Here is a 16,795-nt window from a genome sequence, read left to right as displayed (position 1 = left end):
CTCGGCCTCTGTGTCCCTCCCTCCATGCACTCTCATTTCTGTGTCTCTGTTCAGGGATTTATTTTTCTCCACTGCACCTGCTTTTCTCCATGAGACCATATTCATGCTTTCCAATCTCTGGCCAGGGAGAGGCCAGGGAGCCTCACTCTCTGGGAAGGGGTCCAGCTGGCCAGGCTTAAGCCACCTCTATCTTCTTGTTGTCCAGAGGGGCCGTGTGCTATCAGGGGAGGAGAGGCCAGCACAGTGGGGTGACTGGGATATGGTCCCAGTGGGAAGCTGTCCACGTTCCTCGATAGTGGGCTGTGTCATATGTCTGTGCTGGCTAGTTAACAGTTGGACAGGGTCATTCTTAACAGCTTGTTCCCTTTCTTTCAGAGCGGATCCAGGTCCTGGGTTATGTGGGCCCCATGACCATCCCCATAGGCCCAGCTTAAGCTGGAAGACAAACTCCTCCATGTTCACACAGCAGTGGTGGGAACATGAGGGCTTGATGAGACCCAAACCCATGAGCCTCACCTCCCTTTGGCATTTGTGTTAGTCCCTTTTCATACAACTATAAAGAACTGCCCAGACTGAATAATTTATAAAGGAAAGAGGTTTAATTGACTCAGAGCTCTGGGGAGGCCTCATGAAACTTACAGTCATGGTGGAAGGTGAAGGGGAAGCAAGGCACCTTCTTCACAAGGCAGTAGGAAGGAGAAGTGCTAAGTGAAGGGGGAAGAGCCCCTTATAAAACCATCAGATCTCATGAGGACTCACTCACTGTCAGGAGAACAGCATGGGGAAACCACCCCCACCATTCAGTTCCCTCTACCTGGTCTCTCCCTTGACACATGGAGATTACGGAGATTATAATTCAAGATGAGATTTGGATGAGACACGAAACCCAACCGTGTCAGCGCTAGAGGAGTTCTGGCTGCACAAGTCTCTGGTTAAAGTCATGGAAACTCCTTGGGCTTCAGAGGTGCATGGCTGGGAAGACGACCTCTGCTTTCAGTGAACTCATCTGACAACGCGGCTGGCCAGCAGGATCTAGAGCTGCTGGGAGAGGAAGGGCTATTTTTAAATATAAGGGATGTGTTTAAGGACCACAGACCCACACTCCAGGAACTCCAGGGCTCCTCAACTTCCTTCTTAGCGATGCTCCAATTCCAGACAGGCTGTTCCGAGTCCCAGAACCCCCCGAGTGGCCTGTATCCCTCCCGCTGTATCCTGGGGGCTCTGGTTCTCAGCTTCTGGGCTGTGCTAGGGGAGGCTCTGCAGATGGAGCTGGGGGATCATTCCAGGGAGGACAGGGGACCCTCTGGCCTTCCACAGTGAGGGTTTGTCTTACTCCTCAAAGTTCCCTCAAAGGATGGGTCAAGTCACCTGCCTGGCAGACAAGAGGGATTCTGTCCCAGGCAGGTGACAGCACGTGGCTTTTCCATTGTTCTCTCCCCATGCTGTTCCTGTAGGCAGGAGGTGGTTTAGGGATGGGCCCAGTGGGCTGTGAACAGTTGGGGGGTGCTGTCAGCACCCTCCGAGGGGAGGGGTCTTTAGTCGTCTCAGTCAGGAGGGTCTGATGAAGCTTTGAGGCTAAACCACCCTCTGATCACTGGCGCAGACCCCGGGCCTGCTCCCGCCCGGCATTCCAGGCAAGTAACAACAGTGAGGTGCATGGATTTCTGTTGAAAGGAACATTAAGATTTATTGACTCGAGAGGTTTCTATCGATTCCCACGGAAGCAAGATCAGCGTGTGCCTGCGGAAGGAACGTCGGCCCCTTTCCTGAGGTGAGGAGTCAATATTTGCTCTGTCCTGGCTGTCAATCAGCAGCCAGGCCACCACTGTCCATCCTCAAGGTTAATCCAGTCTGCAACTGCAGGGGGACCCAAGGACAGAGGGAGAAGACCACAGCCATGGCCGGGAGTTGTGAGTCTCCAGGATGCCCAGGAGGACGCCCGGGACAGACCACAGATCTGACTCTGGGAGGGGCCCTCTGCTCCTGCAGACACCCATGCACCAAGATTAAACATGCCATAGCTCCAGGCTCTGCCAGGCTTTCGTCCCTAACTCAAGGGGTGCCTCTGGTGCACGCCTCACACCTCCCCTGGTTCCTTGCTTCCCTTGGCCAATAACAGATGAGGCCCGAGCCTGTCTCCGCAGAGCAGTGAAGGAGCTCAGCGCCCCGTCAGACTCTGCAGCGTGTCTGTTCCATTTCCCACCTCCTGAAGCCACATGCCTCCACATCTCACACAAAGCTGGGAGGCACTTGGGGCGAGCACTGTGATGAAAACCTCAGGGCCCTTCTGGCTCCTGTGTCTCAGTAAGATGCAGGGAGCTGATACGTCTACGTCGGAGTGGACGTAGGACCAAAGATCTGAGATGAAAACGGTGTCCACCTGGGCTCCAGAACCCATTTTCCAGCACGTCTATGGGGCCGGGGGTCCACAGATACCTCGGTGAGTTCAGAATGACACTGTCTGTGGTCATTTCTGGAGCAGTGATGCTCTCAACTAAGATCTCCGGACCCGAAACCCTCCCCTAGGCTGGTCCATACTTCACGGTGGCCACACATGAGGGCTACACAGAGTCCCATCAACTAAACCCTCCCCTAGGCTGGTCCATACTTCACGGTGGCCACACATGAGGGCTACACAGAGTCCCATCAACTAAACCCTCCCCTGGGCTGGTCCATACTTCATGGTGGCCACACATGAGGGCTACACAGAGTCCCATCAAGTCACCTGCTGGGCTTCTTGTTGCCATTTTCCTCCTGCAGCAGAGCCTGTACCTTTCCACAGAGAGATCTGCGTCTCTTTCTTCATGGAACAGGTCCATGATAGCTCTGCCGGGGCCACCAGCCGCTGACCTCCCGTAAGTCCTCCTGCTTAGAGCTTGTTCATCTTCACAAAACTAGAATCCGTTAGAGCACCCATGTGTCATTCTACCATTGAGCGTGGTCCCTTCTTGGTGGGCCCAAGTCGTAGCTGAGCCAGGCTTCCTCTTTAGCCATCTGCTGCGAGGCTGTGGGGGGCGCTGGCTGGGCCTCAGCCACCTCCTCCCGTCTGCAAGGTGGGAACCCTGGGAGAGAAGGGATGTGCGAAGATCTCCTGAGCCCAGGGAGCTGCCAGCCGTCTGTCTGCAGCTGGGGATTCCCGGCGGTGCTATCTTGGGAGGCCTGGAGGGTTACTAGAGAGAAAGCAGGAAAAGCAACCAAGCCGTCACCTGGTGCACAGAGCCCAGAAACACCCTCTCTCCTCCTTTTCCCATCTAAAGAGGAGAAAGAACAGGATGGATGCAGAGACCCCAAGGGGGCTCTGGGACCCTCCTGGCCCTTCCCTCCCAGGTGGGCCTCCCCTCCCAGGTGGGCCTCTCATGTGCCCCTCTGCCCATGGTGGGGCTCTGGAAGCAGATGAGGAACCCCTGTGGGGACAGCTCCTGTGTGGCTCTCCCTGGACGGGGGAGGTTCTACGGTGCCTGTGATGGCCCCTGCCCCCTGGCTCCTCGGGTGCTCCCGGTGAGTCTCTGCAGCTCCTCCTCACCTCCCTCCTTTGCACATAGTTGGGGTCTCTGAGGCTGCTTTCCCTGCCCACGACTCCCTAAGTGGCTTTGAGCTTCCCTGTGGTTTTAAGCACCACTCACTCCCCTGACTCCCAGAGGTGCCTGTGGAGCCCACACCCTACCCAGAGCCCAGGCAGCTGGCAGGACTGTCTGCTCGGAAGGTGCTGTCGCTGTGGCTACGGCTCCTCTCATCTCCCACCTCCGATTTTCCGTTCTTCCATCTTCCCTGTCCCAGTAATGACACTGCCACCCACAGCTGCTCCTACTACTGACCAGGAGACAGTGTCCCTCCCCAGGTTCACCCCAGGGCCACTGTTTCCTCCTCTCTATCCTCTCTCTCCCTCCCCATTCTCTTCCTTTCTCCCTTTATCTCTCTTATCTTCTTCTCTCCCCTTTCTCCCTTTCTGTCCCCACCTCTTTTCCTCTGGCTCTCTCCCTCTCTCTCCCTCTATCCATTTCCCTTTGCCCTTTCTCCCTCTCTAACTGCTTTCTCCATCCCTATGTCCTTCTATCCCTGTCTCTCTCTTTACCCTTTCTCTTTCTCTCCGCCCTTTCTTCCTCTCTCCCCACTTTCTCCCTCTCTCTCCGTCTCCCTTTCTCTCCGCCCCCACCCCACTGAGCACTCTCCACTCTCCTATCCCCACTCCTCTCGCACACGCCCATCTGCCCTCCCAGCTCCCTCTCTCTGCACACTTCTCAGGACCTTTAGATGCAAGCATCATCAAAACCACTCTGAGGTCACATTCTCACTGGACACATTCTCACTGAAAGCAACTCCATGTCACCTCATTGCACTGTTGCTCTGGGCACAAAATCCAGACTCGTCAACCTGTCTCGTGGGGACAGCTGCTCAGCCCAGTACTGGACAGCCTGGAGGCTCAGGTTTCACAGCCAGCACTTCCTAGGAACTAAGGGAGGCCAGCAGCTCTGCCATGGGCGTGCATTTCTGGAAGGGAGTGGAGCCCGCCGGTCACTCAGCTCTGCCACCAATGGAATCAGTGCATACACCACAGCCTGCTAATGTCAGCCTGAACACACAATTCCCTGGAAAAAAAAAATAGATACAGAAATGCCTCCACAGGCCCGCTTCTGCGAGGGACCTGCCGCCTCCCAGAGATGGCGGTGAGCAGCGGCATCCACGGGCAGGTCAGTATACGGAGGCCTTCCACGCTGCCGCCAGTCCCTGTGAGTTCATGAGAGGCTCATGGACCGGATTAGCTGGTCAGCTCCCAGGGGTCAGCCCTGGTGCGTTTGTCTGTTTGTTTATTTTAAGTCTATCTTGTTTTTGTTTTTTTGTTTTTTGTTTTTTTTTAGATGGAGTCTTGCTGTTTTGCCCAGGCTGAGTGCAATGGCAGGATCTCAACTCACTGCAACCTCCGTCTCCCGGGTTCCAGCAATTCTCCTGCCTCAGCCTCCCGAGTAGCTGAGATTACAGGCACCCACCACCATGCCTGGCTAATTTTTGTATTTTTAGTAGAGACGGGGTTTCACTGTGTTGGCCAGGCCGGTCTCGAACTCCTAATCTCAGGTGATCGGCCCGTCTCAGCCTCCCAAAGTGCTGGGATTAATAGGCATGAGCCACCATGCCTGGGCAAGTCTATCTTTTAGAACAGTTTTAGGTTCAGAACAGCAAAATTGAGCAAAGGTACAGAGATATTCCAGCGCCCCCTGGCCCCACAAATGCATAGGCTCCCCCATTATCGACTCATCCCATGAGAAGGTGTATTTGGTGGAACTGATGAGCAAACATCTACGCATCATTATGGCCCAACGCCCCTGGTTCACAGTAGGGCTCACTCTATGCCTGAGTGTCACAGCAGGGCTTGCTGTCACAGTGATGTGGGCTCTGATAAGGTGCGTGGACTGAATCCAGCACTGCAGCCTCATCTGGGGCCCCCAGACCTTCCGTGCGACCCCTCTTCATCCCTCCCTCCCCACCAGCCCTTAGCAACTATTGATTTCTGTACTAGCCCCGTAGTTACGCCTTTTCCAGCATGTCATGCACAGCAGATCCTCAAACAACATCTTTTTGTCCAATGCTGTCTTGTTATAATGTTGATGAGAAAAAGAACATTGATTCCCTGTCATCTCCTCTGTGTGTGTGGAACTCGCATGTTCTCCTCTTGTCTGCGAGGGTTTTTTTCCAGGTGCTCCGGCTTTCTCCCACCTCCAACAGATGTGCACGCTCAGTGAGTTGGTGCATCTACATGGGTCTGGTGTGAGTGAGTGAGGGTGTGTGGGGGTCACCTGGTGAGGAGGGCGAGCTGTTCAGGGCTGGTTCCTTCCTGTGCTCTCACCTGGAATAAGCATGCTGGAAAATGAATGAATACAAATTATTGTAAAATAAAAATTTGTAAAGTCTATGATAATTATACAAATGTGTGGCAGTAAAGGACGTGGAGGGAAAACAGTCGGCGAGCCGCCGTGTCTCTGCTGGTTTGTGAGCCGTGTGGGGACAGGAGGTGCCTCTTACAATTTTCCCTTTGCAAACATTTGTTCTTTGGTTTAACCCACCAGCACACGACCACCGCCACTCACCAACTCACCAACAATTAGATAGTCATCTTGCTTGTTTTCATTAATCTTTCTTAAATGTATGTATAGCTTAAATTTATTTCAATGTTTAATACTAGAAGTATTCTGGGTCTTCATTTAGAAGTTTGATGAAGTGTTTGTGACCAGAAATACACCACTGGAACTTAACTCTTGTTAAAAATCAAGTTGTAAAATTGGTTTTGTTCTGCTTTGTTTGGGTTAAAGTCACAGTTTCCAAGAACCTATCACCTGATAGGTTTATGAGCTGCATGGTGGCTCACAAACCATCACAGATAAAGCAGCTCGCTGAGCGCTTCCTATCACAATCTTTGCTGTCATGCATTTGTAGGATTGTCATAGACTTTACAAATTTCTATTTTACTATAAGGGAGGACTTACCTTATGTTACGTGGTTTTGTTGTTGTTGTTGTTTGTTTGTTTTTGTATCTGATAGCTGAGATGGCTACTCAGGGACTAGTGGGTGAGTAGTGTGCAGACTGGAAACCCTGGACAGAGGAGTAAGTCATGTTCTGGGCAGGACAGAATGGGATGGTACAAAATCCCATTGCACTATGCAGAATGGCACACCATTTCAATTTATGAGTTTTTATTTCTGAAATGTTCCATTTAATATTTTTGGACCATGGTTGGCCTCAGAGAGCTGAAACCATCAATACCTGAAACTGTGGAAGCAAAACGGGGGGCTGCTGCTCATGTCGTCTACAAGAACCCACCTTAAAAATAAAGGCACACAGGCCGGGCGTGGTGGCTCACACCTGTAATCCCAGAACTTTGGGAGGCCAAGGCCAGTGGATCACTTGCAGTCAGGAGTTCAAGACCAGCTTGGCCAACATGGCAAAAGTCAGTCTCTACTAAAAGTACCAAAAAAAAAAAAAAAAAAAAAAAGTTAGCCAGATGTGGTGGTATGTGCCTGTAGTCCCAGTTACTAGGGAGGTGGAGGCTCTTGAACCTGGGAGGTGGAGGTCACAGTGAGCCAAGATCATGCCATTGACTCCAGCCTGGGTGACAATGTGAGACTCCATCTCAAAAAATTTAAAAAAATAAAAATAAAGGCACACATAGGTGACAAGTAGAGAGGTGAAGATGTATCACGTTAGCACTAATCAAAAGAAATCAGGCACAGGTGACATTATCTCAGACAGACTGCAGAGGACCATCATCTGGAACATGATCAAGGAGGGCAAGGACCATGACTTAGTGATACAGCGTCAATGACCCAGGAAGACATAACAAATCAATGACCCAGGAAGACATAACAAGTCAATGACTGAGGAAGACATAACAAGCCAGTAACCAAGGAAGACATAACAAACTATAGCATGGATGCACCCAGCAACAGAGCATCCAATTCTGTCAGGCAAAAACTGTAGAATTCCAGGGAGAGAGAGACGGATCCACTGTTACATTTGGGGGCTTCAATATCCGCCTATCAGAAATAAGCAGATCCAGCAGGAAGGGAATCAGTAAAGCCAGGTCGAACTCAACACCATTTGTCAATAGGCTATAACTGACATCTGTAGAATACTCCATCCAATAATAATAGAAGTCACATTCTTCTCAGACTCACATGAAAAGTCAAACAAGATAGACCATATTCTGGGCCACAAAACACATCTTAACAAATTTAAAAGAATAGTAATTATACAATGCCTGCTCTCAGATCACATTGGAATTAAGCTAAGAATCAATAACAAACAAAGGCTGGAAATCCTTAAATATCTAGAAATTAAACAACACACTTCTAAATAACACATAGGTCAAAGAAGAAATCTCAAAAGAAATGTAAAAATATTTCCATTAAACAAAAATGAAAACACAACTTAACAAAATTTATGGGATGCAGGAAAAGCAGTGCTTAGAGGTAAATTTATAGCATTGAATGCCCATGCTAGAAAAGAAAGATCTAGAATCTACCATCTAACTTTCCCCCTTAGGAAAAAGAAGAGCAACTTAAATTCCGAGTAAGCAGAAGAGAATAAATAATAAAAATTGGAGCAGAAATCAATGAAATTGAAAAAAGAAATCAATAGAGACAATTGATAAAACCAAAAGCTGGCTCTTTGAAAATATTGACAAAACTGATAAACTTCTAACCTGGCTAGTTATGAAAAAAGAGAGAGGACAGAAATTACTAACATCAGAAATGCAAGATGGAACATCACTACAAACCCCACGGACATTAAAAGGACAATAAAGAAATACTACGAGCAGCTCTATGCCCACAAATTTGATAACCTAATTGAAATAAACCAATTCCTTGAAAAACACAATTCTGCCAAAACCTGCACAAGAAAAAATAGACAATCTGAATAGGCCTATATCTAGCAAAGAAATTAAATCATTAATTAGTTATCTTCAAGGGTTCACTGGTGAATTCCACCAAACATTTAAGAAAGAAATGATATCAATTCTCTACAATCTCTTTCAGAGGATGAGAGCAGAGGGGATACTTCCTAAATCATTCCATGAGGCCAGCTCTACCCTAAACTATACAGAGAGTCCTACATGACCAGCAGCCCATTGAGGAGCCACATGGGTGGGGCTGCCCTTTGCTTCGGCTGCATCTGGTGGGCAGGGCGTCTGGGGGCTGAATTCCCTGAGGACCCAGGGAGCTGGATGTGAGGCCAGTGTGGGCAGGACTTGGCATCAAGGGTAGACATCTGGCTCTTCTTCCCTCAGCCAGTCTCTGCTACTTACCAGCTTTGGGCCAGTCTGAAAGTAATGTCACCTCTCTGAACTGCTGATGGCCCTAGAATCAGATGCCGCCATGCTTCCTGTACAGCCTGCAGAACCGAGAGCCAATTAAACCTCTTTTCCTTATAAATTACTCACTCTCAGGTATTTCCTTTTTTCTTTTCTTTTTTTTTTGAGATAGAGTTTCACTCTTGTTGCCCAGGCTGGAGTACAGTGGCGTGATCTCAGCTCACCACAACCTCTGCCTCCCGAGTTCAAGCAATTCTCCTGCCTCAGCCTCCCGAATAACTGGGTCTACAGATGCCCGCCACCATGCCTGGCTCATTTTTTTTTATATTTTTAGTAGAGATGGGGCTTCACCATGTTAGCCAAGATGCTCTCGGTCTCCTGACCTCATGATCTGCCTGTCTCAGCCTCCCAAAGTGCTGGGATTACAGGTGTGAGCCACTGAGCCTGGCTGGCCCTGGCATCTCAATCACTCCATACAAGTCTCCAATGCCAGTCAAACTGGTGCCAGAGAGAGTCCAGCAGCAGCATCCAGACCACATGCCCCCTGTGGCCTGGACCCGTGACCATGGGCCACCACCTTCCTCCCACCCTTCAGGCCAACCTAATGCCTGGCTTCTGCACCAGCTCCCCACAGCCCAGACCTGGAGGTGCTGCAGGTGCGGTATAATGAGCCCAGCTGAGTGTGGCAATGTAGTGACATGCCCTGCAAAGCTGGCTTCCTTCACCCTCCTGAAGGTCACCTCCCTGGACATGGGATCATCAGGGCCCTGAACGTCTACTCGGAAGCCGCATCTACCCGTGCTCACTGCCTGCTGGTTCAGCGTGCTTTTGCTGCCTCATTTCAACAGCCAGGTTTATTTTAAAAATTATTTTAATATTCATGTCAAGGTTGCAATTCAATAGAGAACATCTAATGGAAAAAAATGAGATAATGTAAATTAAGAAAACAAAATTGAAATCACCAGCACCAGAGATTACAGTCATACACATTTTGGCATAGACGTTTCTATCAGGCCTGATCCACACAGACCCCGAGGCCCGCCTGCCTTGGAACAATGTGCCTGTCTTATGGACAGGAGGTGGGTGGTGGCCTCACGAGTGGGCAAGTGTCCCTGACTGGGGAGTGCCGGCCTTGGGGAGTGGCTGTGGCCTGTTGAGGGCTGAGCTAAGGCAGAGGCACCAGCCTGGGGGGCCGAGGTCCCAGCCTCTGGGCTGCTTTAACCAGGGGTTGATGTGATGCTCCATCCTCAGAGACAGAGCTCTTGGATTGAGCACCAGGGACAGAAACAGGCATGGCCCCTCCTCATCACCCCTAGAGACCCCTGGGCAGAGGTGTGCCCCCGACTTTACACACACTGAGATGGAGACCTGCGTCCTTCAGGCCCTCGCTCCAGGGAAACTAGAAGGCTCCCAGCTGACCCCTCCACTCCTCCTCTGCGACCAGCAGGCTGAATAAAATAAAATAATAAAATATAAAATAATAAAGCAAAATAAAATGTGAAAGGCGTTGACGTCCCAAAATGCTTGTGGACAGAAGGAGGACTGAGGGAGGGAGAGGGGAAGGAGGAAAGGAAGAGAGAAGCTGGAGGGAGGGAGATTCCTTGGCGCTGGGCGCTGGGGAAGGAAGTGACTCCTGCCTCAGCAGCCCCCCTTAGCCCTTGGCGAGTTGGAGGCCCCGAGCATGAAGAGCGAGCGGGACTTTCCAACAACAAGGGCGGGTCAGGGAACCCAGGCCGCAGGACAGTAGGGCCAGGGGCATGGAAGCCCAGTGTGGGAGCTCCTCCTCCTAGCACATGGAAGCCCTGGAGGTCTCCAAACTGGGCAATGGGACAGGGAGACTGGGCGGGGAAGGCTACCCCATGTCCCTAAGGAGAAGAGGCTGGAAGCAGTGGACTGAGAACAGTGAGGCCAGGTTTCCATGGGGCCCAGGCTCCCCGGTGCTAACATCCACCCCAATGAAGTCTCCAGCAGCGGGGCTGCCCTGCCCTCACCCTGCTCACCAGAGGGGAACCCTGGAACCTCTCGGGGTTCTCCCAGCAGGAGGGAGGGCGACTGCTCCCCACCTCGCCCCCGGGGAAGAGCTGTCGCCATGGAAACCTCCCTGTTGTCTGAATGAATTTCAGAACAGGGAATATTTTAGTCAATCAAGAAATTCAATTAGCTGAATGACATTTATTAATGCACCGCTATGCAGCACTAATTCCTGCTTTTGGGGAGATAATTGGTGTGTTTGTGAGGAAGTGCAATTCAATATTTATCAGCTGCTGGTTTTCAGCAAATGAATAATCTGTTAAAAATATTCTCCTCAGGAATGTCATTTTTACTCAAACCCGCTGACAAGTGTGTCCTGTCTGTGACATGCCCGGCTCACCTGGAGGTGGGGTGCGTCGAGATGCTGTGGGGTGCGTCAAGGTGCTGTGGGGTGTGTCGGGTGCTGTGGGGTGCGTGGAGGTGCTGTGGGGTGCGTGGAGGTGCTGTGGGGTGCGTCGAGGTGCTGTGGGGTGCGTCGAGGTGCTGTGGGGTGCGTGGAGGTGCTGTGGGGTGCAGGCCTATGGGCTGGGCCTCTGCCCTCAGTAGAGGCTGTGCGTCCTCAATGTGAGGCCCCAGGCGGCTCCGTGGCACACATTCCTGTCCCTGCACGAAGGTGCCCCCCTGCCCTGCACAAAGATGACCCCTGCCAGCTGCTGCCCCGAGGGCTCAGGCCTGGGGACGCAGGAGCCTGCAAGAGCCCAGTGCCTGCGCTGCCAGCATCCCGGGACAGGGCTGCATCAGGGACGTTCTGTGGCTCCTTCTGACCCCCTCCTTCCCTTTTCTCACTCCCACCTCCTTCTCCCAGCTCAGAGGTGTGTCAGTCTCAGCCCCTCCCCAAAGCAAAACCCTCACAGTTAGCCAGGGACCCAGGCAGGGGTCTGGCAAGGCCCCCCTCCCACCTCTCAGACTCTGTCTCCAGAGGCAGAAAGTGCACATGGGCTTGGCATTGACTTTGGGAACTTGCCGTCACCCCAGGGTGCTCTAGTCTGGTGGATGCTGACTTTGACCACACCTGGGAACTAGTCTATACCTGGGTCTCAGCTCGTGGTGACAGTCTGTGCCAGTCCTGAGCTTTCCAGGGCAGCACCGCCTGAGGTACATGGACCCCACCGCCGTCCACACAGCGCACACCCACACGTGTATCCGAATCTGCGAGCAGCATATATGCTGTGGGCACAGGTGCCACAACCTTAGCTGACGGATTATGAAACTGAGGACCTGCAGATCCGAGCCTGTTGTCCGACATCCATGCTCTCATTTCCTAATCCACTTCCAAAAGCCATTTTTCCCTCCTAAGGGGCAAGACTTTCAGCCAGACACTAGGAGGATTTGAAGAGAAAGGAGCTACAGTCTTTGCCTTTTAAAGGAATCCAATCTTGAAGCCTGAATGAGGCACAGGCAGAGGAACGCAGGCTACAAGACAAAATGCGATAATGCACAACAACCAGTTAGAAGACACAATGGAAGGCAAAGCCCCGTTTACGACAGCAACAAAAGAGATAAAATACCTATGAATAAATTTAACAAGAAATGGGCGAGACCTGCGTGAGAACAACTTCACAACATTCATGAAAAAAACAAAAATGGAAATTCACATGGTCAGGAAAACTTAGTATGACAATGATGTCTATTCTTCTAAGTTAATTTGCAAATTGAATGCAATTTGCAATCAAAATACTCATGTGTTGCTTTCCCTGGGATTAGTCAAGGGACTTTAACTTCATACGGAAAAATAAAAGCAAAAATACTCAAGAAAAATGAGCAGAAGGAAGGAGTGGCTAGCTCTAGCAGGTAGTAGTAATCGATGAGTAATCAGCCGTGTTCCTGGAGTAGCGTGATGGCACACAGGACGGAGGCACAGGTAGGAAGTCCAGAAACAGCTGAGTCAGGTAAGTCCTTGCTGGGAGTGTGACCAGGACACGGCGGGATAGGATGGCCAAGACGGGGCACAGCCCTGGGGACAGCCCCATCGCATAACCTGTGTGTGGGTACATGTGTGCATGTGTGGGTACATGTGTGCATGTGTGTGAGGACACTTGTGTGTGCATGTATGTGAGGGCACATGTGAGTGTACGTGAGAGAACACGTGTGTGCGTGTGTGAGGAGACGTGTGTGCGTGTGAGGACACATATGTGTGCGTGTGTGAGGACACGTGTGAGTGTGCGTGTGAGGCCACGTGCATGTGCATGTGTGTGATGGCACGTGTGTGCATGTGTGTGGATACTTGGGGGCGTGTGTGAGGGCACGTGTGTGCATGTGTGAGAGGATGTGTGTGCATGTGTGTGAGGACACGTGTGCATGTGCGATATGACGTGTGCACACATGTGCGTGTGTGAAGACACGCGTGTGCATGTGTGTCCACACGTGTGGGGACATGTGCGTGCCGGTGTGTGCCTTGTGCACATGTATGTACATATGTGCATGCACACGTGTGTCCCAGGCTGCCCCAAAGTTCAGACAAGCTTCCCCCGAGGAGCTGCCATTTTCCTCCAGAAACAGGATTTCCTCCCCAAAACCCAGGAGTTACCGACCCCCAACCCAGCAGGAGACTCCGACAACACGCCGCCTTCCCCCGCCCTCCCCACCTGCTGCCCGACATCACAGCAGAGGCACCTCCTACCCCCACACTCTGCAGAGGATGGTCCTGACTGCAGTGGTCCTAGGGCAGCCCAGTGAGTTCAGTCATGGAGACCTGAAGAAGAAATACGAGGTGACCTCAACGTGGTCCCACTGTCATCTTTTATGGCAGCCCCGTCACCCCCAGTTTCACTCCAACAATGAAGCTGGCAGGTGCCTGGGCATCTAGAACGGGGCTCTGAGTCACTGAAACAGTGATAGGAAAAGTTGCTCAGGGCAGATTGCTCAGGGGTGCTTGGCACTGGTGGTGTTATCCTGTGTTGATGGGGGACCCCAGGGCAGCACCCCACGATCTGGGACCAGGCTAGGGCTCCGGTTTGAGACTGGGCAGGCAGGGGGAGCTGGGCCTGGATGACAAACGTGGAGGGCACAGCCACAGGTCTGGGTGAGTGCTCAGTGCCCGCAGGTAGGACGGGTGTGCAGGCGTCTGCCCAGGTCACAGAGGGGAGCACGTTACCTGCCCTGCAGCCTCTGCTCTCCCATCTGAGGTTTGGCGCCCACTCCCAGGAATGCGCACCTGCGCGTGGCTCCACAGACCTGATGGCTGTGGCGACGGCCGCGAATGCCACGTGGCAGAAAGCAGAATCAGGCGTCAGCGTCAGACCGTCACAGGCACCCAGTACGTGGCTGACGATGAATGGGGTCGGGCTTGAGAAGCAGGTCCCCCCATGCTGGCAGGCAGCGGAGGCTGCAGGGAGCGATCAGGACAACAGGCAGGCTGGAGGAGCCTGCAAAGCCTGGAGTCTCCTTTGGGATGCCTGGGCGTGGCACCTGCAGCCTTCTCCAACCTCGAGAACATGCTGTGCTGGGCAGGGGACGGGCTGGCAAGAGGCCGACTGTCTCCTAAGGGCTTTGATCAATGCGGGTGGGAGAACTAAGCGAGAGCCCGCCCAGCAAGTCCTGGAGGGAGCCAGAAGGACGGCGGTGCTGGCCTGGCGCTGAATGGGGGCCTGACCATGTGCAAGTCAACTAACAGTCAGGCAAACCTCCATCTAGTGTGCAGGGTCCCACTCAGCTCCCAGAGGCGACACCGGGGGGTCTCAGCGTCCAGCAGGAGACAGATCACAGGTGCTGCAGGCAAACCTAACATAAACCACGTTAATGTGCAGTGTTTAGCAGCTGGCAGCACATGCACTTGGTTGCTATCTGTATTTCTGAAATATTTCCATCACTCCGAAAGGAAACCCCAGCACCAAACCCCATGCACAGTCAGCCACTGATCCGTGCCTGTCTGTGGATCGATCTGTTCTGGATCTTTCGTATAAATGGGGCCACACAGTTTGCTACCTTTGGTACTGGCCTCTTCCCCTCCGCACCCTGTCTTGAGGTCCATCCACATCACAGCTGTGTCAGGCTTCGTTCCTCTTTGTGGCTGCCTAATACTCCACCACATGGCTCTCCTGCAAATGCGCCATCTCTCTCCATTCTGATTTTTAATGTTTAATTTTTTCTTTGAGAGGTGGTATCGCTCTGTCGCCCAGGCTGGAGTGCAGTGGTGTGATTTTGGCTCACTCCAACATCCACCTCCCGGGTTCAAGCGATTGTCCTGCCTCAGTCTCCTGAGTAGTTGGGACTATAGGCACCCGCCACCACGTCCGGCTAATTTATATATATATTTACGTATATGTATATACACACACACACACACACACACACACACCTTTTTTTTTTTTTTTGAGACAGAGTCTCTCGCTCTGTCACCCAGGGTGGAGTGCAGTGGCGCGATCTTGGCTTACTGCAAGCTCCGCCTCCCAAGCTCACGTCATTCTTCTGCCTCAGCCTCCTGAGTAGCTGGGAATACAGGTGCCAGCCGCCACACCTGGCTAATTTTTTGTATTTTTTAGTACAGACAGGGTTTCACCGTGTTAACCAGGATGGTCTTGAACTCCTGACCTCGTGGATCCACCTGCCTCAGCCTCCCAGAGTGCTGGGATTACAGGCATGAGCCACTGCACCCAGTCTCTCTCCCCATTCTAAATGTGACTTTCCTGTCACCATCACATTGATGAAATTATCCTTTTTAATTGACAATCTTGTGTCCATTATTGCAAAAATGACCCTCAATGACTACAGTGGATTTATGTTATAGATAGCCCCTTAATATATGTAAAGGATGGTCAAATGTTAGAAATGTTGTTTGCTTGCAAGTTTTTACTATTTCAAACAAGGCAGAGATGGACATATTTATAGCTAATTCTTTGCATATATCTTTATATATTTTTTAGGACAAAATCCTAGAAATGAAATTTCTAGGTCACATCTTACCCATTTAAAGGCTTTTTATAGAGCTTGAGAAATTGCCCTCCTTAAAGGTAGAGGAAGCAGTTGATGCCTCCTCCCCGGAGCTGCGTGTGAGTAAGTTTCCTCTCCGGGCCGTGCTTACCCTGGTGCAGATGTGGCCTTTGGGGAGGACGGACTCAGCTTTGCAGATGTTCTGATAGCAACTGGCAATGGCAGCAGGCTCAGGGATACAGAAGCACGAGCTAGGAGGGAAGAGAGAGGAGAGACAGGAGAGAGAGAGGAGGGGAGAGAGGGGAGAGAGGGGAGAGAGGGGAGAGAGGGGAGAGAGGGGAGAGAGGGGAGAGAGGGGAGAGAGGAAGGGAGAGAGGAGAGAAAGGAGAGAAAGGAGAGAAAGGAGAGAGAGGAGAGAGGGAGGGGGAGGGGGAGGGGGGAAAGAGAGAGAGAGGGAGGGAGGGAGAGAGGGAGGGAGGGAGGGGGAGGGGGGAGTGGGGGGAGAGAGAAAGAGAGACAGAGACAGAGACACTGACTGTGTCTGTTGCCTCTGTGACCACCTCCCTTTCCCCCGGATTTAACCGCAGACCTTTTGCTCGAATTAGGTGGTTTCCATGAGAGATCCACATCCCCAGTCTGCCTCCCTTCCTGGGCCACTGTGTCCACACCAGATGATATCCTGGCTGCCACGTCTGGATGCATTTTTGCTCTGAGATGAGTTAATTCACAGCAACTGCCAATCAGGCTCCTGCGGGTCTGACCCTAGGCGGGCTCCTCGGCAGGGCCGAGCTCTAACCAGGATCCACTAACCTTGTCCTGGCAATTCCCCCTTGAAACCCTGCCAGTGTCCTAACTGCGGGACTCTCTGTTCTCACCACCCTTGCTTGCCGGCTGGACGATTCCTTCCTTAGCTTAGTTCTTTCTGTAGCATCTGGTTACACGCAGCCGCTTTGACCAACAATCCTTCTCTGTGGTCCTCAGACCCTCAGTCTGGCTGAGGCTGCCTGGAGATCTTGAGTTTGTGGGGACACGTCAGCCCCACACAGACCACAACTTGCAGCCCCTGTTTTAAGCCCAAATTCCAAGCATGGGCA

The 16,795-nt window shown here is 51.9% G+C and overlaps 2 long non-coding RNA genes across 4 annotated transcripts; both read right to left on the bottom strand.

The window, feature by feature from the left end:
* Positions 1-432: 432 nt before the first annotated feature.
* LOC139358759 (uncharacterized) lies at positions 433-8,960 on the bottom strand. 3 transcript variants are annotated; one of them, XR_011614238.1, is made up of 4 exons: positions 8,796-8,960; positions 6,477-6,583; positions 4,328-5,853; positions 433-3,170 (listed from the first exon to the last, which is right to left on the bottom strand). It is a non-coding gene; the product is annotated as an uncharacterized lncRNA (long non-coding RNA). The 3 variants fall into 3 exon arrangements; XR_011614239.1 differs by lacking the exon at positions 8,796-8,960 and having other exon boundaries at positions 436-3,170; positions 4,328-4,586; positions 5,790-5,853; positions 6,477-8,789; XR_011614237.1 differs by lacking the exon at positions 8,796-8,960 and having other exon boundaries at positions 6,477-8,789.
* A 110-nt stretch (positions 8,961-9,070) lies between these two features.
* Positions 9,071-16,024, bottom strand: LOC105489783 (uncharacterized). Its single transcript, XR_011614236.1, has 4 exons — positions 15,853-16,024; positions 13,453-14,552; positions 11,863-12,810; positions 9,071-11,458 (listed from the first exon to the last, which is right to left on the bottom strand). It is a non-coding gene; the product is annotated as an uncharacterized lncRNA (long non-coding RNA).
* Between the last annotated feature and the right edge of the window lie 771 nt (positions 16,025-16,795).

This window comes from Macaca nemestrina, chromosome 15 (genome assembly GCF_043159975.1).
Source record: "Macaca nemestrina isolate mMacNem1 chromosome 15, mMacNem.hap1, whole genome shotgun sequence".
NCBI classification, from domain to species: Eukaryota; Metazoa; Chordata; class Mammalia; order Primates; family Cercopithecidae; genus Macaca; species Macaca nemestrina.
The sequence above is the reverse complement of the archived record's forward strand: the minus strand, read 5'-3'. Positions and strand labels throughout refer to the sequence as shown.